We start from the raw sequence: 21,541 nt of genomic DNA, 5'->3' as shown, positions 1-21,541 counted from the left end.
CCCATCTCCCCTCCCCACACACACACAACCCCCTGCCCCTAAACCAGCCCAAAGTGAAGCCTTCAGGGACGCTGTCCCAGCACCGATTTTCCATGGAAGGTGCCCAGCGAGGATGATGATGGGCTGCAGGGCTGCTGCCCCCCGAGCAGCGCGGGGGAGCTGAGATGCATCCATCGGGAAGGGGCTGTTGCTTCCCGGCTCTGTGCCTGCCGGGCTAGAAAAAGCCAGCGGAAGCCATCAAGGTAGAGGAGAGGAAGAAGAAGAAGAAGAGGAAGAAGAAGCAGCAGCAGCAGAAGGGCCGAAGGGCTGGGGCGAAGCAGCCATTAGGAAAGTGCTGATGCAGAGGTTCCCTCGTGTCTACGGGCAGAGTTGGAGGAGTTGCTGTTCGCGGACAAAGGCAGCAGGAGGGAGTGGAGCTTTGTAGAAGCCGGAGCCTGTCTCACTGGGTGTCTGTGTTTCATTCCCTGTCAAAAAGCCTGGGAGCTGGTGGGGGGAAAAAAGCAGGGAAGCAGCGGCGAGCTGCAGCGCTCGCTCAGGATCAGATAGCAGGGAAACCAATAGCGGCGAGAAAAAAAAAAAAAAAAAAAAAAAAAGAGAGAAAACCAACCCACATCAACCAACCAACCCACCCACCCTCCACGCTGAGGCTGGAACAGGCAGGTCCCTGCCAACTCCACAGCACGCAGCAAGCAGGGAAAAGGGAAGAAGTCCACCCTCCCCGGGCAGGAGCGGAGTTGAGCCCGAAGGATATTTGATGACACTTTGGCTACGATGGGTCCCCCAGCATCTTCCAGAGCCCATTTGAGGGTGAAGGCTCCGAAAGCGCAGAGGGAGTTTGAAGCTAAATTCACCTGAGTCTGGATCTCTTGGTCGCTGGGATTTATCTGTTTTTCTTTTTTTCTCCACGGGGAAACCGAACCAAGAAAAAAAGCGAGTTTGTTTTTTTTTTTTTTGCTTTATTTTTTTAATCTCCCTCCTTTTCTTTTTATTTTTTTTTTCTTTTGGAAGAAGATATATTTTTTCCCCCTGTGGTTGGAATGGAGGGGTTGGGTCTGTGCCTAAGAAGCAGCAGCCGAACGTCGGTCCTGGGAGAAAGCCGAGTGGATGTGGGGTGCCCTGCCAGCTAACTGTCCAGGAGCTGCAGCCCCACGGCCCGAGGGGCTGGATGCAGTGAGAGGTAAGTGCCGGCTCCGGTGCCTGCCCACCACGGCTCCTCCAGCTCCGTCTCGATCCCAAGTCAGAGGCAAAAACAGCAGTCTCATAGTGAGTCAATCACTTCCACCTATTGCAGCCCTAATGGAGAAATAAGACGGGGAAGTTTCGCAGCGCCGGCTCCACGGGGAAAGTTCCCCCTCACCCCTGTGCCCCAAATGCCAGTTTTTGAGGGGGGGATGCTTTGCCAGGTGGCGTCACCGTGCCAGTGCCATGGGCCCCCTCCGTGCCCAGCCAGCACTGAGGGTATTGCTGCTGCTTTTTGGGTTCCTCTCCGTGCCCCTGCTCCCCTCTGCTCGCTTCCCCCGGCCAGCTCGCTTCCTCACCCAAAACTTTTGCACAGCGGCTGCTTTGGGCGATGCCCACGCGGGGTTGTGCCCCTCGGTGCCCACACAGGGATGTTCACATGTTGGTGTGACACACACACACAGCTCCTGACTCCTATCCCCAGCTCCCCGGGCCCTGCCGGCGGGGACACGCTTGGGGTGAGCCCGGGAGCTGCGGGGCTGGGGGGGCTTGGGAGGCAAACTGCAAAGCACAGGGAAAAACCCGAGCGAGCCGAGCCCGGCAGAGCAGCAGCAGCAGCAGCAGCAGCAGCAGCAGCAGCATAATTGCATCACTGTAATAGTATCGGCGCTGAGCACGAGCCAGGCGAGTAAAATTGTCCAGAAAATGAGCTGTACTAAAGTGCCTCCAGTTAGCAGCACCTGCACGCCTTCACTGGGTGCTCGAGGCCGTTCGTATTTTTAGAAGTCTCTCTTAATTATAGAGCAAAGAGTGTGAGAGGGAAAATGGTGTGTATTTAGCAGCATTCCCGGACAGTTTTGCAGTGAATATGAGCACAAAATCACCAAATAGGGTTTATTTTCTTCCCCCCGTTTTGCACTTGTGATTTTGAACCACCTGTTTTGCTGTGGTGTCAGCAAACGAGGGCTGGGTTCTCTTCTTTCCTGTTCTTAGAAAGCGTGGCGTGACTTTGCCCGTGAAAAACATGGGAAGCGGTCCTGCTGCCTTCCCTCTGCACCCCAAATCAACCCCAATTTCTGATACCTTCCCATTCCCATCCCAGGGGTGACACAGTTGGGGACAGGGCGCTCACATGTCGGCGCCAGGTCCTCTGCAAGCAGCAGAGAGCTGGGGATGTTTTACAGGTCACTGTGGAAAAAAATCCACAACAAGCCCTGCAACAACTCGTTTTGCTTCTACAAACCTTCTTCCCCTCATCCCCTTCTCTGCAAAACTTTCCAGGGCCTTTTGTTTGGAACAGCAGGTGAAATTCCCTTTGTGTGAGCACAAAGCAATGAAGCCACCAGAAAATAATGAAAACAAGACTTGAAAAAAAAAATTTAAAAAAAAAAAGAAAATCCTTGCCTGCTCTTTTCAGGCCTGGAAGAACAGCGAGCGCTCCCATCCATGCCAGATAAGCTTAATAAAGCTCTGGCTTTGCTGGGGAAGGCACCGTAAAGGCCACTTTACTTCTTGCCTCTGATCCAAAACACACTTTGAAATCCTGTGTTGCCTCTGCTGCTCTTTACCCAAAAAGAGTTGCTTTGCCTGTGAAGTCAAAGCAGTTTTTTCCTTAGCGCTGGAATGAGCCAGGGATGGTTATGGCAATTCCCGTGGGACCAGCTGGGGTTGGGATTTTGGTGTCACCCTGACTCTGGTGCCGTGGTGCTCTGTAGTTTTTGGTGGTGTCACAGTGTGGTTTCCCCTGTCCCTGCTGGCTGGGGCAGCTCCACCAGCAGCGCAGCAGAAATGCTCCTGCTGCGGATAAACTTCAGGGGAGCAGCACCGTGAGCTGAAACCTGGCATTTCCACCCAATTCCTGCCAGCTTTAGGGGCTCCTGGGGTGGGAATGTGCTTGAGAGACATGAGAGCCTCACCCAACTCCTGTGCAGGGGGAACGGGGCTGGGTTGGCAGTTTTGGGGGTGCTGCCTGCAGCAGGAGTGGGACAGTCCTGCTCTCCTGTCACCGCTCGGGTGTGTGGCACTTGGAGGGGACACCTTATGTAAGCAGCGATGGCAGTGCCGTGCCCTGGCTGTGCCACCCTGCTCTGCCCCTGCCAGGCCCCGTCCCGAGGGTCCCCTCTGGGTGCAGGAGCTGCTGGATCACTGTGCAAGGAGCACAATCCCCCTGCCAGGATAAACAGCCCCAAGCCCAGGGTTTGCCTGTGGGTTTTGCAGAGTTCGTGCTTGCACCCTTCCCGGTGCTGGCTCTGCCGTCCCCAGCCCTGGGGAGGTGGCACCAGGCTCAAGACCCTTTCTGGGCTCTTTTGCACCCCTTGGCTGAAGTCCAGCCGTGTTTGGGTTTGGCAGTGCAGGGCAAGGGCTGGCTCGCATGGATGAGGAGGAGAAATTGTCCCCTGAGTGTGGGGACACTGCTTGGCAAAGGATCTGTGTCCCTGTCCCAGATCATGAGGCTGTCCCTCCATCCCCCTGAGTGCCCAGTGCATACCCAGCCACCTGCCCTGGCCCTGGTGTTCCTGAAATGGAGGAAAAAAGAGGAAAAAATGAGCATTCAGGGTCTTGGGAAGCCCCTGTGCCCCAGGGAGCAGAGCTCGGTGGGTGTCTCATCACTCCAGCTCCACTCTGGCTTCTGAGTTGGGGTGCAGGGGAGAAAGGTGGGAGTGTGGTGGCAGGGAGGCTCCCAGTGCTGCTCTGCACAGCTCTGTGTGACGGTGGGCTTGTCACCTCACAGGGATGTGCCCCTTTTTCACCATTCCTAGCTCGTTCCTAGCTTGTTCCCTGGTCCCAGCTGGGTCCTGCAGTCCCAGCTTGATCCCAGTTCCCAGCTCACTCCCTGTTCCCAGCTTGCAGTGAGGCAGGGCTGCCGGTGGGCGATGGATTCCTTGCAAAGCTCTCTCAGATTCCCCCATTGGACTTTTGAAGCATCTGGTATCACTATCTCAGCGTCATTATGAATTAATTAACATTAATTTCCTGCTCTGGTATCTCCCATTGCTGGGACCTTTAGCCTGGGCTTTTTTCTCCTCCTCCCTGACATCCTTAAACAGAAATGGCCAGATCCAGACTGTGCTTGACAGAAAACCAGAGAGAAATCACTTAATTGTGGTGCTGTGGGGGATTTGGGCTCCCAATCCTGCACCAAGGCAGGGGATGCTGCCGGGATCCCGATGCTCTGGTGCCCAGGATAAGGCTGATCCCGGGGGTGCTGCCAGCCCTGTTTGCCCCCTGGCCGTGCCCCCAGCACGGGGATGGGTGTTTGCGGATGGGTGATGCCAGCTGTGCCACCCCTCACCTCCGTGTCCCCGCAGGGATGCAGGGCAGGTGGGGCCAGGGCTGTCCTGCAGGGGAAGGATTTTCCCTCCAGCTCTGGGAAATCCTGCTCGTGGCTCCCCAGCCTGTGCTGGAGGCACCAGGGGTGTTCCTCCTCTCTGGGATGCTGCTCCAGGGACGCTGATCCCACGGAGGGTGATGGCAGGGATGCTGTCACAGGGATGCTGTCACAGGGATGCTGTCACAGGGATGCTGTCCTGAGGGATGCTGACCCTCCGGATTTGTGAGGATGGGGCTGCAGATGCAGCAGGCTGGGATCAGGACTGGATCCTTGCATCCTGCTCCGTGAGTCACCCCGGGGGAGGCACAGCCTGACCCTGGCTCCTTCCCTGAGCCCTCACCTGCCCGGGTGAGCCCTGGAGAGCCCAGAGGGACTCAGTGGGATGTGGGTGCAGCACCCGCTGCCTCCCAGCCCCATCCCCACCTCCCATGCCCCATCCCCTGCCCCACAGCGGCCCAACCCTCCTGTCCCCCCAGTGCCACCCCAGTGCCACCCCCGTGTGCCCCGCAGCAGTGCCACAGCATCCCTAGAGCCGCCCCAGCCCCTCCTTGCACTGTGGGCTGGGCTGGGGGGGTTTTCCCCAAACTCCCAAGCCCCGGGGTGGGGGAGGCAGCCCTGGGGGGGGGCCGGGGGACAACCCTGGTGTCCTACATCCCCCGAGCTGGCTGGGGCTTACGTAACGGCCGTGCTGCAGTGTGTGCTCTGCTCAGCGCCAGTGCCACCGGCGGAGCTGCAGCGCGAGCCCGGCTCCCGGGAAATTCGCTTTTTGGGGACAGGGGGAGGCAGGGGGACACCTGCAGGGCAGCTGAGCTCCGGGGAGGGGCAGCATCAGGAGGGGGTGGTTGGTAGGGCTGGCTGGGTGTGGGGTTGAGGTGTTTGCTCACAGCCCCGTCTGGCAGTGACCTTGGGGATCAGGGTTCCCCCTGGGTGGCAGCAGGAGGAGGGGTTGGGGATGGGGACAGCAGAGAGGGCACTGTCCTGGTCCTGAGCCAGAGGTGAGGTTGGAGCCCCTGCTGCACCCCCTGCTACCCACAGTGCTGCCTGTCCCCTCTCGGAGAGCACTGTGCAGGTGGGGAAACTGAGGCAGGAGCTGTGCCGTGCTGTGGGGAGCGGGTACCAGGGACCCTCTGGATGGGGAATTAGCAGCTCCTCAGAGAACCCTGGGTTGGAGGTGCCCCAGCTCAGCCCAAGCTCTGCCCCCAGAGCTGGTGTCCCCACTCAGGGCTGGCACTAGGGGCAGCCTGGCAGGGATGGGCACCTCTGGGTGTGTGTGACATGCCAAGGGCCATGGGGGGACACCCTGGCCATTCGTGTCCCCTGCTTGAGTTCCCAGGAAGCCACAGGGTGCCAGAACACGGAGATGTGGGGAGAGACCTCCCTGCCAGGCTGTGCCAAGGCCGTGGTGTGGCAGGGACCAGTGTGCCACCAGTGTGTCACCAGCGTGCCATCAGTGTGTCACCAGGGTGTCACCGTGCCTGACCACTGCCAAGTGCCAGGTACAGCTGGGATCTGACCCAGCCCCGGGGGCTGTGGGTGGGCTCAGGGTGCTGACAGCAGCCCAGGGGCTCAGGTGGCACCTGCTGCAGGTCCTCCTCCAGCTGAAATGTCACCTCAGTCCCTCTCTGGCCCAGCTCTGCTCCAGCACAGCTCGCTGCAAGCAGGAGCAGGGTTTGTGTCCCAGTGCTCACCCAGTGCTCTGGGGACCTGGTGGGTCCCTGTCCCATCCTGCTCGTGCAGGGCCATCCAGTGCCCCCAGCAGCTGGGCTGTGCCTCACAGCAATGCCACCACCTGTGGGTGCCACCAGGCAGCATGGATGTCACTGCAGGGCTGTGGGAAATCCCAGTGTGATCCCAGTGTGAAATACGTGGTGTCATCCATCAGTGACAGCCAGGGTGGCCCCAGGGACCGAGGCAGTGAGACCACTCTTCTCTCTCCCCGTTTGCCCCTCGTTCCCAGGCTCAGCTGGCATTTCTGCCAGGGCTGGGTGGGATGGAGCCCCAGCACCCCCAGCATCCTCCTGAAGGGCACACGCTGTGCTGGGCACAGGGACCCCACACCCCGAGGCCAGGGGGAACCAAGGACACCAGTGAGCTCATCCCTCCTGCCCGGGCTGGGAAAATCATTGCATTGTGCTCCCTGCAAGAGGCTCAAAGGCCTTTGGTTCCCTTTTAGGACGCGGCTGGAAAGGAGCCACCAAAACAAATGCCAGGAAAAATAAGCCTTCAGTAGTGGCTACTTTCTTCTTGGGGTCTGAATGTGGGTCCCTCACCTCGCTTGGGGAACCCCCAGTGCTTGGGCTGTAGGGGTTCTCACCCCAACACATTTCTGCCAAATTCCAACCTGTTGGATGATTCAAACGTTAGGGAGAAGTCTCTGGATTGTGCTGCTTTGTCCCTGCAGCAGCTCAGGGGAGCCCTGGCACAGCCCCTGGAGGGTTGGGGCACCTGGCACGCTGGGATCCTGCCCCTCAGCCAGGCTGGGCTCTCAGTTGGGCTCAGAACACCCTCCACAGCTCGTCACACCCATGGGCCAGCTAATCTGCATCTGACAGCGAGTCATCCTTCCCACCGTGCCGAGGGCTGCGCTGACAGTGTGCCTGAAGGGGCTGATGAATTAAGTGCATCTTATAAATACACCAGATATTAAAATCCCCGTGTAATTACAGTGCAATGGATTGTGTGTGGTGCTGAAGGGGAAGCAATTCAGCAGAGCAAAGGAATTACAGTGATAGAGGAGAGGCAGTGAGGCATCACTGCTCTGCTGGGGTACAGCAGGGGCTGCTTTGAGGCTGCAGTGGGAGAAAGGCTGAGAGGCCCCAGAGCTCTGCTGGCATCCAGGGCTTGTCTGGGACACTGCAGGGATTGGGGACATTGAGCTGGACCTGCAGAGTTTTGTGGAGGGGAGTGAGAGAGGGCTGAGCTCTGCTTCATCCCTTGCTCTGCCAGGGAGGAAGGCACCTGCACCCAGTCTGCCTCTGGCCACACAGATCCACAAGCTCTGGCCATTGCTCATCCCAGCATCCCACTGCTCCCAGTGCTCCCATGTGAGCAGCAGTCAGTGCTTGAGCAGATCTAAGACAAGAGAACCCGATTTCCTTTTCCTTTCCTTTTTCCTTTCCTTTCCTTTCCTTTCCTTTCCTTTCCTTTCCTTTCCTTTCCTTTCCTTTCCTTTCCTTTCCTTTCCTTTCCTTTCCTTTCCTTTCCCTTTCCCTTTCCTTTCCTTTCCCTTTCCCTTTCCCTTTCCCTTTCCCTTTCCCTTTCCCTTTCCCTTTCCCTTTCCCTTTCCTCTCTGCTGTCTTCATTCCTTTCCTTTGTTTTTTTCTGTCTCCCCCTCTCTTTTCCCCTTCTGTTTTTTGTTTGGATTTTTTTGTTTGTTTTGGGGTGGTTTTTTTTTTTTTTGTTTGGTTTGGTTTGGGGTTTTTTCCCCCTGCTTTTCCTTTTCCCTCTCCTTTTCCCCTTTCATGCCCCAGGAGCTGCAGGTGTGTGATCTCCAGGCAGAGGCTGCTCCAGGATGTCAAACACCCCATCCCATTGCTCACATCCCCACATTCCAGCACTGGGGGGATTTTTGGGTGCTTTCAGCCCCCCTGGAGCAGGGAGGGGGTGCCACCGGCCAGGACCTTGTGGTCAGAGTGTCCCCAGCCCGGTTTGGCTGCGGAGCTGCCGGAGCAAAGGCTTCGCCTTAATGAGCCAGTGCTGCTCGGCTCGTTAATGATGCGGAGCGGCGCCATCGGCAGACAATTAGGGAGCGCTGTCCCGGGCTCTAATGAGGGCACAGAGCGAGCCTGGGGGTGCTGTGGGAGGCTGTAGAGTGCTATGGGGTGCTGTGGGATGTGATGGGATGCTGTAGGATGCTGTGAGATGCTGTGGGATACTGTGGGGTGCACTGGGGTGCATTGGGATGCTGTGGGGTGCTATAGAATGCTGTAGGAAGCTGTGAGATGCTGTGGGATGTTGTAGGGTGCTGTAGGATGCTGTGGAACGCTGTGGGATGCTGTAGGATGCTGTAGGAATCTGTGGGATGCTGTAGGAATCTGTGGGATGCTGTGGGGTGCATTGGGATGCTGTAGGAATCTGTGGGATGCTGTGGGGTGCTGTAGGATGCTGTGGGATGCTGTAGGAATCTGTGGGATGCCGTGGGGTGCATTGGGGTGCCATGGGGTGCCACATGTGTGGGCACAGAGCAGGGCTGTGCCAAGGCACCCACCTGGCAGCACCAGTGACCCATCCCACCACCACCCACAGCACTGCTTCCTCCTCATCCTCTTCTTCCTCCTCCTCTTCCCCCTCCCCAAGAAGGGCCAGGAGTCACACAGGACATTGTCCCCACTGTGTCCCCATCCCACACATGGTGAGGACACAGGGCCGTGTGATGCCTGCCTTCACTGGTGCAATGGTGTTTGTTCACTAATCAGCACAATCTGGCAACCCACACCGTCCTCCCAGTCATTAATTATTATTAATTATTTGTTATGCAAATAGGGTTGAGGAGCACAGCGCTGAAGGCAGCACAAACACAAACAGTCCCAGGCCTGGGTGTTTATGTAAGGGTGGGCACCATGGGAGGGCCTGGAGCCACCAGGCTCTGGGTGCTGACCCCTGCCCAGGGTCCCCTGGCAGCTGGGGACACGCTGTTGGCATCAATGGCCATTGGTGTTGCAGGGCTGGTGCTGGAAAGGACTGCAGGAGTGCTGGGTGTGGGCTGTAATAGGGTAATTGTGCTTTTCAGGGTCCTGGGGGAGGAAGGGGATGGCCCAAGGGTGGAAGGAGATGTGTTGGTGGTGGGTGGCTGAGGAAGGCGCTGCTGGCAGGGGTGGGAAAGGCGATCTCTGCGTTTTGTGGGTGCTGAGGATGTCCTGTCCCACTCTTTTCCCTGTGATCCATGCCTGGGAATGGTGTCTGGGGGGAAGCTGGCATGTTTCACCAAATCTGGTTCAATAAGTGGCAGTTTCCTGTCTCCACCCGCAGCTGGATGGAGGATGGGGCTGGGATCCACCTGTGCATCCCTGCCACCCCACTGCCTGCTGCTGATGTGGTGATTTTGGCTGATTTTGGTGCTCCCCACCTTCCCCTTCCCCTCTGTCTGGGGCTCTCTGCCCTGTCCCTGTCTCCCTTCCCTTTCCATGCCTCTGATCTCACCATGCACCCCAAATGCAGCCCCCATCACCTCCCTGTGCCACACAGCAATGGCACCAGTGGCACTGTGCCACAGGGACACAGCCTGGCAGCAGCAGGGCCCTACCCAAGCCCTGCCTGAGCAACGGGGAAGGAAACTGAGAAAAAATGGAAATTAAAGAGAGGAAAGGATTAATAAGGATCCTGCCTCAACCACAATGGCTTTGTTTCAGGAGAGCTGATACCACACGCTGCTCCTCAGAGGGTTTTGGGAAGCAGAGAGGTTTTGGCCATGCCCAGGTGCAGATCTGGAGTGCTGTGAGTGAGATCTTGGTCCCTGCCCAGCCAACTGATATTCCCTGGTGTCCTGCTGCTGTCCCCAGCCAAGTGCTGCACCATGAGGCCTCTGTTGGCACAAAGCAGAGCCCTGGCACAGTGGAGATTTGGGGGAAGAAATGTGTTCTCACAAGGCACAAAACACAAAGGTGTTCTCACAAGGCAGTGCCTGTCTGCTGGGTGCTCTGTGGAGCCATCCCTGGGACATGGGACAGGCTGGGATCTGGAGGGCTGCTGGCTCCTGCTGCACAGGGCATCACCCCACAGGCTGTGCACAGCTCACCCCGAGCACAGAACCACCTGTGTGTTTCTGACAACTCCCTCTTGCAAGCACCAATCTCCATGTGTGTCCCTGTACATCCATGTGTGTCCCTGTACATCCGTGTGTGTCCCTGTACATCCGTGTGGATCACCTGTACATCCGTGTGTGTCCCTGTACATCCATGTGGATCACCTGTACATCCATGTGTGTCCCTGTACATCCGTGTGTGTCCCTGTACATCCGTGTGGATCACCTGTACATCCGTGTGTGTCCCTGTACATCCGTGTGTGTCCCTGTACATCCGTGTGTGTCCCTGTACATCCGTGTGTGTCCCTGTACATCCGTGTGGATCACCTGTACATCCATGTGTGTCCCTGTACATCCGGTGTTCTTTGCTTTTTGCACTCCTAGATCCCTCAGTCGCTGCCCCACAAGGCTGCTTCCTGCATTTCCTCCATCCCGGGGTATTTGCCCTTTAGAGGAACATTTCTTTAGAGGTATTCCCAGCAGGGACGGGAGGGGAGCGGCACTTTGCACAAGCTGTGCTCAGAGCTGCCGCGACGTCCCGACAAAGCTCTCCCATTATTCCCGTGCCTGCTGTCCGTGGGGAGCTCAGCCTCTTTTCTTCCCTCTCCGCTGCAGGAATCAGCTCTGGCTGCCGCCAGGGTTATCTCCATCCTCCAGCTTGCAGCACTCTCTGCTGCCTCCCCGTCCCTCCGAGGGCTGGGGCTCGACCCCGGCCGGGCAGCGCAGGCTCCCGCAGCCAGCACCGGGGCTTTATTCTCCCATCGCCAATAATGAGCTCGCAGATAAAACCAGGAATAAAACCGGGGACTTGTGGAAGTTCCCTGCCCGCCTGCTGGGCACCGGTGCGTGCTCTCTGCCCCATCCCGATGCCAAGGCTGAGCGGGGGCTGCGGGGAGGGCTGAAGCCAGTTTCAGATAAAGCCAGATGCCAGTTTCTAATAAAGCTCGGCTCCCGCCGTGAGCCGCTCCAGATGAGAACGGCGGGGAAGCCGCCGCCGGACGGACACGTGAAAAACGGCTGAAGGTGAAAGGATCTGTGCACTGCCCGTGATGTGTGGCATGAGGATGCTCTGAGGAGCATCTTTGCCTGGCTCTGTGCCCCATGGGGGTCTCGGGGGCTGCGGGGTCCGGGGCGCGGGCGCTGCGTGGAGCGCGGCAGGAAGGAAGCGCTCGGCGAGGACACAGCCAGCACTGCGTGCACGTCCTTACATGTGTGCTATTTTCAGCCTGACGGGGAGCAGGCCAAGTTCTCCAACAGATTGAGTTGGGAGCTGAAATCCTCCTCTCCTCCTCCCCGCTGCCCAGCACCCACCGCCGGCAGGCGCGGCGGGTCCGAGTGCGCCGCGGGCACCGCGCTCTGCCCCGCGCACCCCGAGTTCCCATCCGGAGCTGGACCCCGCTCCCTCTGCCACCGCTGCCGCTGCCCCAGCTCGGAACAAGGCCTCAGGGTCTGTTCCTGCTCAGGGACCAGCGGCTGCAGCTTCTCCTTTCCCCACTTTGCAGCTTCTCCATTCCCCACCGCCACCAGCATCCTCCCAAACCCAACCTCATCCCATCATGGATCTTCAGCCTCACCTGCCTTTGGCTTCATCACACACGTTCCCACCTGCTCCATCCTTGCTTTTTTCCCAAGCAGAAGGTATCCCTCGTCCCCTCCTTCCTCCCTTTCCCAAATTCCCCCTTCCTCCCCCTCATCACTGTGACCCCTCCAGATGTGCAGCCATGTCCTCGCCCTGTTTGAAATGCAGGGAAGAAGCCCATGTGCACCTTACTGCCTCTGCACCCCGTAATCATTTTGTCAGCCAAAAAGCACTTTTGTCAAACCCCCACAGGCAAACTGGGAGGGGATGAATTGGGAAGAGGCATCTGACACCATTCCCTGCTCTTTTACCCCTTTTCCCATCCGGGGTTTTGCTTTATGTGCAGGACAAGCATTGGGTTTTTCTCTCCTCTCCCTCTCCACGTGTTTCAACAACTGTCCAGAGAGAGTGAAAGGAATAAGGGAAATGTTACAGGAAAGCAGCAAGGCTGGAGAAAATGTATTGCCAGAGGCTGGGTCTGCTCAACAAAGTGCAATTACGCAATGGGAGGAGAAAGCTGTTCAGCCGGAGAGGAGTTTCCAACCAGGACTAATGGAGCCCCAGGCCTGGTCACCTGGGATGGCCCCAAAATGTTCAGGTGCTGGGGGGGGGGGGCATTAAATGGCTCCTTCTGCCTAGCACATGAGCTGCTCTCAGGGGTTTTACAGTGGGAGATCGATGGCATTTGTTTGCTCCATCCTCAAAGCAACAAACTCAGTGACAGAGGCTGCCTGGCCCAATCCTGGGAGCCAAAACCTTTCTCCAGGGCCAAGCCCCTAAAGGAGACAGGGCTGTCCTTGATGTCATCTCTCCCACCGCAGCTTCAGGAGGGGTGTTCCTTTCTCAGCCCCTTCATCTTCTCTGGTGAGAGTCTGGGGTCACAGCAGCAGCTGACAGCAGCCCTTTCCTCCAGGAAAAGGGTGGAGGCACTTGGAGTCAGCATTTCATGTGGCCTTGAGGACAGATGGGCTTCCCAGGGACAGGCAGACGGTGTGGGGGAAACAGGCTCTGCTCCAAGTATGGGGACCTCTGAGTTGGGTTCTGCAGCCTGGGAATGTGGCTCTGCTTTTTTTCCCTGCTTTTCTTTCGGCTGGCACTTGCCTGAGCAAAGGGGCAAGCTGCCTTTGCCAGCCTGTGTCACATGAGCACCACGGGGAGTTTGCACAGAGCCGATCCCTTCTCCATAACCTTTCCACTAATGAGGAGGCAAATTCCTGGGATGGCTGCAGTGCTGGAAGGTCACAGCCATCACAGCCTGGCTCTGCCCATGGTCCCATCCTCCTTTCCCACATCCTTAGTGGTTTGGGGTGTAAAGAGGAGCTGGGAATGGGATGCTCCAAGGAAATCTCATGTCCAGGATGGCACCACTGACTGGAAAAATGAGGCACCACCAAGCACAGCCGAGCCGTGCCTAACGAACAGGCTGTCGTTAACTCTGCGCTGAAGTGTTTGCAGGTCTCCAACACAGAAAAAAAAAAAATCCCCAGAACCCACTTGCAAATGCTGCTCATCTAATTAGGGTACCAGGAAAGGCTCATCCATCCTTATGTGTCCAGCGTGTCCTCAAACACGCACGTGAAACCCGGGCCATCAAACACTCGGAGCCGACTTCGCAGCGAGACGCTCCCGTCCGGAGACAGGTCTTTAAATCATCCCCGAGCTCTGGGAAAGCTGCAGACAGCTCCAGAGCGGAAAATGAAAAGGCAAAACGTTGCTCCTGGAGCTCTTGCCCTGAATTATTTGCTCAGCTTTAATAATAAGTTACACACAAGCCAAACTGAAGCTGCTCAGATGTTTTTGTGGGGAGGACCAGCCTGGTGGATGCTGTGGAACAGTGCCTGAGCCCTTGGTCCTCCAGCACCTTTGGGAATTGATGTGCTCTGGGAAGACAGGCTGGGAAAAGAGGGAAAAAAAAAATCTTTCTTTAATGGGGTTTTGTGCAGTATGAAAGTGGGAGCTGGGATTGAAGCTTTCCATTGATTGTCCTGGAGCTGGAGGGGACAGCAGTGGTGGGGATGATGTTCCTCTGTCTCTCTTATCTGGCCCTGCTGCTCCCATGGGTGAATAACTGGCAGGTACCAGCAGGGAAAACCCTGGGCTCTTTCCCTGCCTTATTCTAGGCTAGTTTGACTGAATCTGCCTCGTTTAGGATGAATCACTCCAGCACTGCTGGTTGTGACCTGCTGGCCACTGTGCTTGCTGAGCTCCTGCATTTTCTCTTTTATTGGTGAAAATGAGAAGTTGCTTTTTCTGCCCTTTTCTCTGGGATCACAGATTGCAAATAATGATTGCCTTAAACACAGGCTATTTCCCAGCTTGCTGGGGATGGGATTGCTGGGTGTTCAGTGCTGGTGGCACCAGGAGCCAGGCCAGCTCTGTGTTAACGTGGTCCAACAAGCATCTTGATTTAACTCTCTGTAATTTAACTCTCCTTTATTTAACTCTCCCCTTTCTCAACTTCATCTTTCCTAATGGAGCAGAGTGGATGAGGTCTTGCCACGAGCCATGTGCTGCATCCTGCACGCTGGGCTCTGGGTTGGTTTCCATGTGTTTCTCATGGAAAGGCAATGGATCCTGCTTTGTTGAGCTGCAATGGATCCCATTTTCTCTCGGGCCTGATTCCATGGGATCCCATAGAGCACAAGGAGCTGTTCACACTGAGTGCCTGTAGCTGAACACATCTCCCTGGATTTATTGGTTTCTGCTTTTTGCTGCTTTTTCTCCCATTTCCTTTCCATGGGATTATTTATAGCCAGGCCAGCTCTGCTCCCACCGTCCTCTCCCTCTGCCATCCCCAGGTGGTGCCTTGAGGAGGCAGACACCTTGTTCCCAGTGAAAGATGCTGTCAGGGCTTAGCCCAAGGGCACAGGTATAAAACTTCCTGCAGGAACAGTTTGCTGCAGGAATTGTGCTGAACCAGCCAGACTGGGTGGTTTCAGGGGATCAACCAGGACAGCGCTGAGATGATCTCACCCGCTTGCTTCCAGCCTGATCCCGTTGCTTGTGTAACTCAAACATGTTTTGTAAGGAAAATATAACCTGATGATCCTTCCCCCTATGGACTAAGCCAGGATCTGATTTTGGTGTTTCTGGCAATAGCAAAATATGAATTTTTCCCCATGGCTTCTTCTCTTTGTGACTCCCATAAGAGCCCTGAGGATTCTGCTGATGCCCTGAGACAGCAGCAGGTCTGGGCTCATGGTTAAAGGTGCAGATGAGACATTTGGGGACGTGGGTTAGTGGTGGCCATGGCAGTGATGGGTTAACTGGGTGATCTTAGACACCTTTTCCAACCCTAATGATTGTGTGTGCTGCAAAAAGGCAGGGAGGTCTCCAGGAACCCAAAGAGTGGCTCCACATTCCCCTTGGGTCTGTCAGCAACCTTTCCCCCAAATGGAAAATGTGCTTTTGGGGTGAAAAACCCCAACAAAACACATGAAAAAAAATCACTATCTGTGATGCCATCTGTGTCTGCAGTGTGGCACAGCAGGGACAAGCTGTGCCCAGACTGCTGAGCACCTATGCCAGGGAGCTGAAAGAGGTGGCACGAGCCTTCCTCCTCATTTTCCCCCCCTGGGAGGGGAATGTCCTGTTTCTCTTGGGAACAACATATCTCCCTGGCATCTCTCTCTTTAGAAGCTTTGATTTCTTTTCCAACTGCAGCTCTCTAGCCTCAACAGCATGTCTTGGATAGTTTTTTCTCCCATCGTTCCCCTCCTGTTGATCCCAGGGGAAGGCTGGTTGGAAACCTCTCCAGCAGCGCAGGCAAGAGGCAATGGAGGGCTGGGGGCAGCAAGTTGCCAGTTCACTTGTTTTCCTCGATGGGGTTTCAAAAAAAAAAAAGTGATGGGCTGATGAGTTTGGAGTCTCAGGGGGGCAATTTCCCTGGCAGCATCCAAGTTGTGTCACCTCTCTGCTTGGCTCTGTGACGACAGTGTTGATTTGAATTCTTCCAACTTAAGACTGATTTAAATGATGGTGAAGTTGGGGGGTGGCGTGTGGGAGTAGAGCACTGAGCGCTATTCTTTTTCGGTTGTCATATGCCTCCATAAAGGCTTCTCCTGCCTTGGGGATTTGCATAGATCCCTGGTCCAGATTGTGCTGCAAAACCCACCGGTGGTCCTCAAAGCTATGGCAACGCTTCTGGGCTGGCTCCTGAGGCAGATGAAGCTGGGAAGTTTAGGTGTGTTTGCAAGCCTTATGCCATCATTGTTCCTTTTTGGGTTTGGGAGATGCAGATGGAGCTGGGAGTGCAGCTGGGAGACCCCACTCCCCTCCTGACCAACAGCATTCCCCCTCCTCTGCAGCCCCATGCCCTGGGGAATGTCTGGCTGCATCTCTATTCTATTCTATTCTATTCTATTCTATTCTATTCTATTCTATTCTATTCTATTCTATTCTATTCTATTCTATTCTATTCTATTCTATTCTATTCTATTCTATCCTATCCTATCCTATCCTATCCTATCCTATCCTATCCTATCCTATCCTATCCTATTCCATTCTGTTTCTCCTCAGCATGTTCTGCTTCGCTGAGCTCTCCCAGCCTTGCACTCCAAACCACTCTAATTTGATGGCAAGATGGTGAGGTCAGGAAAAAAACCCAACATTCTCAATGTTTTTGTGAAAAATAGGTGTTTGGGTAATGACCTCATGGGGAGGGAGGCTGCAGAGTGAGCCAGTCTCCTACCAGTGAAACCGCAGGAGGCGAACGAGTGGGATTGTGCAAATGTCCCAGCCACAGGGAAAGCTTAATTCGGTGCTTGTAATAGCTGAGGACACGCACATCTGTAGGGAAGCAGGCTCCCTTCCTCGCGCTGCTCCCAGAAGGGCTTGTTTGTTTAATTTTATCTCGCCGAGAAAATTATAAAAGGAAAAAAAAAAAAAAACAACCCATACAACCACCACTCTGTGGTTTTACTCAGCTGCAGCACAAAACCACCACAGCAGCGGAGCCTGGAGAGCGCCGGGAGCGAAGCCCTCGCCTGAGCCCAGGTATTTCCGTGGGGAAGCGGGGCAGCGAGGGGCCCCCGCGCTCTGCCAGGACCCCGCTGCCTGCTGGCACAGGGCCAGGCAGGATGGAGCCGCTGTAGGAACCGTCAGAGCTGGAGAGATCCGCACATCGCACTGGCTGAGCTGCCCTGCCATAAACCCCACCGCCCCGGGCAGCGGTACCCTGCAAGGAGGGAGATGTTTGCCCTTTGAGAGGCTGCAGCAGGAAGGGGGTCTCTGGGGCCCCCAGCACAACAGCCTGGCTTGCCCAGGTGTCACCCCTGCACCTTCTGGCCGAGGAGAGTGGGCAAGGTTGGATTTTGGGGCAGAAAGTTGAGATCTTTGCTGTCTGCGAGCTGCCATGTAAACCCCGGCACAGAGATGGCTGGTGCGGCTGGATAACGTGGGAGCGCCTGTGCTCTGGTTCCAGCTCATTTTCCTCTCTGTCATTAGTTTAAATTTCCGAGGGAGCCTGGGCTTGGCATCAGACGCTGACATCCTTTAATTTAACAAATGTAAAAACGGGACGGTTTCCAAGTGGAGTGATTAGAAGCGTCCCGCTCCGTCCCGCAGCCGCGGTGCCGGGCGCTGGCCGGGCCGTCCCTGTCACCGCCGGCGGGGCTGCGGCTGAGACCTCCCACACTCGTCACACGGGTGTGACACCCATCATCACCACCATCACCATCCCTGCCCGCTGCTCAGCGCTGCCATCCCCATCCTCACCATCCTCACCATCCTTGCCCGCTGCTCAGAGCTGCCATCACATCCTCATCATCCTCACCATCCCTGCCCGCTGCTCAGCGCTGCCATCCCATCCTCACCATCCCTGCCCAGCAGCGGGGCTGGGAGCAGGAGCACAGCTCGCCGAGGGGCGGGGCGGGGCCGTGCCCCCCATGCCACCCCCATAGCACCCCCCGAGATGCCGTCACCCCTTCGCCCTGGCAAAGGCCTCCTCCTCCTCCGGGTTTGCGTAGGAGGGCGTGTGTCCCCCCTAAGCTGCTTAATGAGGGTTAAGAAGCTAACGGGCTTATTTCCAGCAATGGTTTCCACAGCTCTGCAGGTGTCTCTGGAAGCAGAGTGGCCCTGCTCCCACCCGGGAGCATCCTGCTGGTGTTCCCACCAGCCAGCCTGTGCTGCCATGAGCTCGTCAGTGCTCAGCCAGCTGCCTGAGTCAAAGCAGTGCCTGTTTTCAGGGTGTTTCAACACCCTGTGACAAAGACCCAGGCTGTGGTTTGGGTGGGGAAGGGGAGTAGGGGGGTGGCATCCCTATGGATACATCCCCCACCGCCCTGGTCCCTCTCGCTCTGCCTCCAGAGCATCTCTGCAGCATCCCTGGGCGGTCGCCTGGAGACGGCCGCCGCGGGTTGCCACAGCGACGGAGCCTTCGCTCAGCATCCCTCCAACTCCGCAGCCTTGGCCGAAGTTGGGCGACAGGAAAATATCCCAGGGAAGGGATATTTGTCTGTCCTCCCCTGGGGTAGCAATGCAGGGCTGGGGAAACTGAGGCACAGCTGGTGGAGTTGGAGGCAGCTGTGAGGCGATGGAGAAGGGTTTGGAAGTTGCCTGTGATGTGTAATGGGGTAAAAAGGGGTGGAAATGGGGCTGGTGGAGGGCAGGGAGCACCTGCAGTCAGCACTTTGGGGGGCAGGTGCTGGTGCAGCACCTCCACACGAGTCCTCCCAGCAGCAGCCATCGATTGTCACCATGGCAATGCCAGCTTGCTCAGGTTGTCATCTGCCATGACATCCAGCCCGTTCTGGGGTGGGCTGCAGGGGTGTGCACACCCTAGGGGGCTCAGCCACCCAGAACCCAGACAAAAACCTGGGGTTCCTACACAGGATGGGGAGACTGACCCCAAAACCATCAGGGTCCCTCAGGGATGGGGCTCCACAGGGTGACACGGTGGCAAGGGCTGGTGCCTGGCCCTGGGGACTCTCTGTGGTGAGGGAGAGGAGGGTGAGACCCTTTGGGGTGACCATGCAGTGGGGCCCCCACCAGCCCCACCACGGAGGGCTCCCCCCCAAACCAAGGCTATAACTGAAGGCGATGTCCATGGAGGGCGAGGAGAGGTTACGTAACTTTGGCGTTTGGAAAATTCTTTCTGTTCCCTTATCGGCTTTATAAATATCTTGACCTGGGGCCAGGCCAGCCAGGGGGGAAGGTGATGACAAGGGCTGCTGCCAGTCCCCACGCTCAGGCCTCCCCAGCCACGGTGCCTCAGTTTCCCCACCTCTATGGACAAAAGCATCCCTGCTTCTCCCGCTGCTGGGCTGAGGGGAGGGCTCCTTGCTGCCTATGGGAGCAGAGAGGGTTTTTCTCCTCCAACAGAAAAAGAGGGGGATTTTTCTTCCTCTCCTGAAATAGGCTTGAAGGTGGTTTTGGGTTATAGACCTGCTTAAGTGGCAAGACCAAAGAACCAAGGTCCTTGCCCTAATCTGATATCACATCCCCCAGGTTTCAATTTGTTGTATCCTTCTTGCTGGTCTTTGATGTCCTGGAAGTCCCTGGCTGGGGGTCATGCAGTGCCTTATCCAAGGTGTTTTCTCAGCTGGGGTGGGTGCCTGCCCTGTTCCCCCTGCTCCCCACAGCCCTCCTGCCCCCCTGCCACCGCACAGCCCAGCCAGGGGACAGTGGGATGCTGGTGCGTGGCTGCTGCCCACTGCAGGAGCCCCAGGCTTTGAGGGGGGGCTCAGCAGGTCCCCTGCTCACGTGCACTCCCATCTGTGCCACTTGCAGGGCTCTGTGCCCTGGGGATGTTGGAGGGCGGCCGGGGCCGTGTCGATAGCAGCGCGCACGGCACACACAGCCCAGGGCGGCGTTGTGTAACTCTCCGTGAGGCTCTTCACCAGGGCCATGTCACCCTGTCCCAATGCCATCAGACTTGTCATCCTCCCCAGTGCCACCAGACTTGGCCCTTGCCCCAGCCACGGGGTCCTTTTGCTCTGTGCCCTCCCATTGCCATCACGGCCACCCAGCCATGCCAGGATGCTGTGTGATGTCTGCACTGCTCAGGGGGTGCTGGTGGGCAGGATCAGGACCCCAGGGGTTCTGCAGGCTGTTGTGGGTGGCAGCAGTGTGACACCACTGTTACCTCCCCAAACCTTCCTGTGGCAGCATTTTGGGTTTGCCTGCTGGTGCCCCTCTCCTTGTCAGCCCATGTGTGCACACAGCAGGGCCCGGGCTCGCCAACGCCGGGCTGTGCACTCGCCTTGTTCATTGTAGGGTTGCACAAGGACACACGTGGGGGTTGTTATTTTAGGGCTGGCCAAAAAAAAATAGGGATCCCTTCATTGCTGTTGTGATCTGCAGTGTGTGCCTGAGCAAGCCACCCACCAGTGACCTGCTCTGTGCAAAGGAGAAGAGGGGTAACACGGGCAGATGTGCACCAAGCCTTGGTTTAGAAATGACCTTTTAAATGCCTTAAATGCCCAGATCTCTGCACAGGCTCTGTGTCTGCTGAGCCCCTTAACAACAGAACCTGAGGCTGGGGCCCAGAAATAATGAATCATTTTAGGGCTGTCTGTCTGGTTCCTTCATGGCCACCTCAATTTGAACAGGGCTTTCCAAGCAAGGTGTGTGGCCTGGGAGGGACAATGTGAGCCCTGGGTGGTGGCAGTGGAGTGCCACCAATGTGTGCCCTGGGACGTGGCAGTGGAGTGTCCCACAGCACAGCACATCACCCCCAGGCTCTGGGCTATCAACATCAGCGGATGCTGACGTCGGGCAGAGATTTGACTTCTTGCTGCCAGGGCCAGGCTGAGAGGGCACCCATGGCTGGTCCCCGTGGGCAGGGAATGAGGGAGGATTAATTGAGTCTCTGATCTCTGACGGCGAGAGGGGCCGGGAGCAGTGACCCCCCCAGCGTTACGCAACGCCTGTGCTAAATCTTCATGCAGCAGATAAAGACGGTCCCCAAAATACCCTGACCCGCCTTTGCTGCCCTTCAGCTACTTGGGTTTGGGGTCATGACTGAAGTTTGGGGTTGTCCAGCTCTCTGGTGACAGCAAAGGAGCGTTGAAAAGACAGAAAGATTGGGACAGAAACCTGTTACCCCCTGGGAAGATGATTTCCTCCCATTGAGGAATGAGAGCTTTAAGGGAGCCCTTACAGGATTTTGAAGACACTGAAACTCATGAACTGCTGCGGGCAGAGCCATGAGCTGGAGGAAAGCTAATAGCTGCAAAAACAGTGCAAGGGCCTTTTTTGTCTTGAAGATGCCAGGGGAGCTGGACATCCCCAGCAGAAAAGGAGGGTGATTTTTCATCCTCTCCTGAGAAGATGGGGTTTGTGTCACAGCCATCATTAAACAGCAAGAACAAAGTGGTCTCGCCTTGGAACACCGCCTGCCTGACACCACTGTCTGCTCCACCAGCTTGGAATGTGTCTCATCCTTCTGGCTGGTCCTTCACCTCCCAAAAACCTCTGAAATCCCCTCCAAGCTGCTTCTCTTCCACTGCCCCTGGCACCGCTAAGGCATCGTGGGCTGCCCACCACTGTGGCACGGCGATTCCCCTCCCTGCCCCTTGGAAATGCCATTGAAGATGCACATCCCCCTGGCTGGCCGTGGCTCCCCGGGGCCTCGGCCGAGGTGCCGTGTCCTGTACATGTAGGGAAGAAGCGAGGCTGTAACCCGAGCTGGGCAGCAATCAGGCAGGACATCCATCCATCGGCAAAGCCCCCGCCGCTGCCTCGGCTCAGCATCCGCGGCTCTCGCTGCCAC

General features: G+C 56.8%; 1 protein-coding gene across 1 annotated transcript in view; it reads left to right on the top strand.

Annotated features, from left to right (window-relative positions):
• The first annotated feature begins 303 nt into the window (after positions 1 to 303).
• The window catches only part of KCNJ12 (potassium inwardly rectifying channel subfamily J member 12), a 35,595-nt gene continuing 14,357 nt past the window's right edge, over positions 304 to 21,541 (top strand). Inside the window, exon 1 of the mRNA XM_064725831.1 lies at positions 304 to 1,177. The gene's annotated coding sequence lies outside the window, so the exon portion shown is untranslated. The remainder of the gene's footprint in view (positions 1,178 to 21,541) is intronic.

This window comes from Zonotrichia leucophrys, chromosome 14 (assembly GCF_028769735.1).
Source record: "Zonotrichia leucophrys gambelii isolate GWCS_2022_RI chromosome 14, RI_Zleu_2.0, whole genome shotgun sequence".
Lineage (NCBI taxonomy): Eukaryota > Metazoa > Chordata > Aves > Passeriformes > Passerellidae > Zonotrichia > Zonotrichia leucophrys.
Note: the sequence above shows the minus strand (reverse complement) of the source record. Positions and strands in the feature narration are given on the sequence as shown.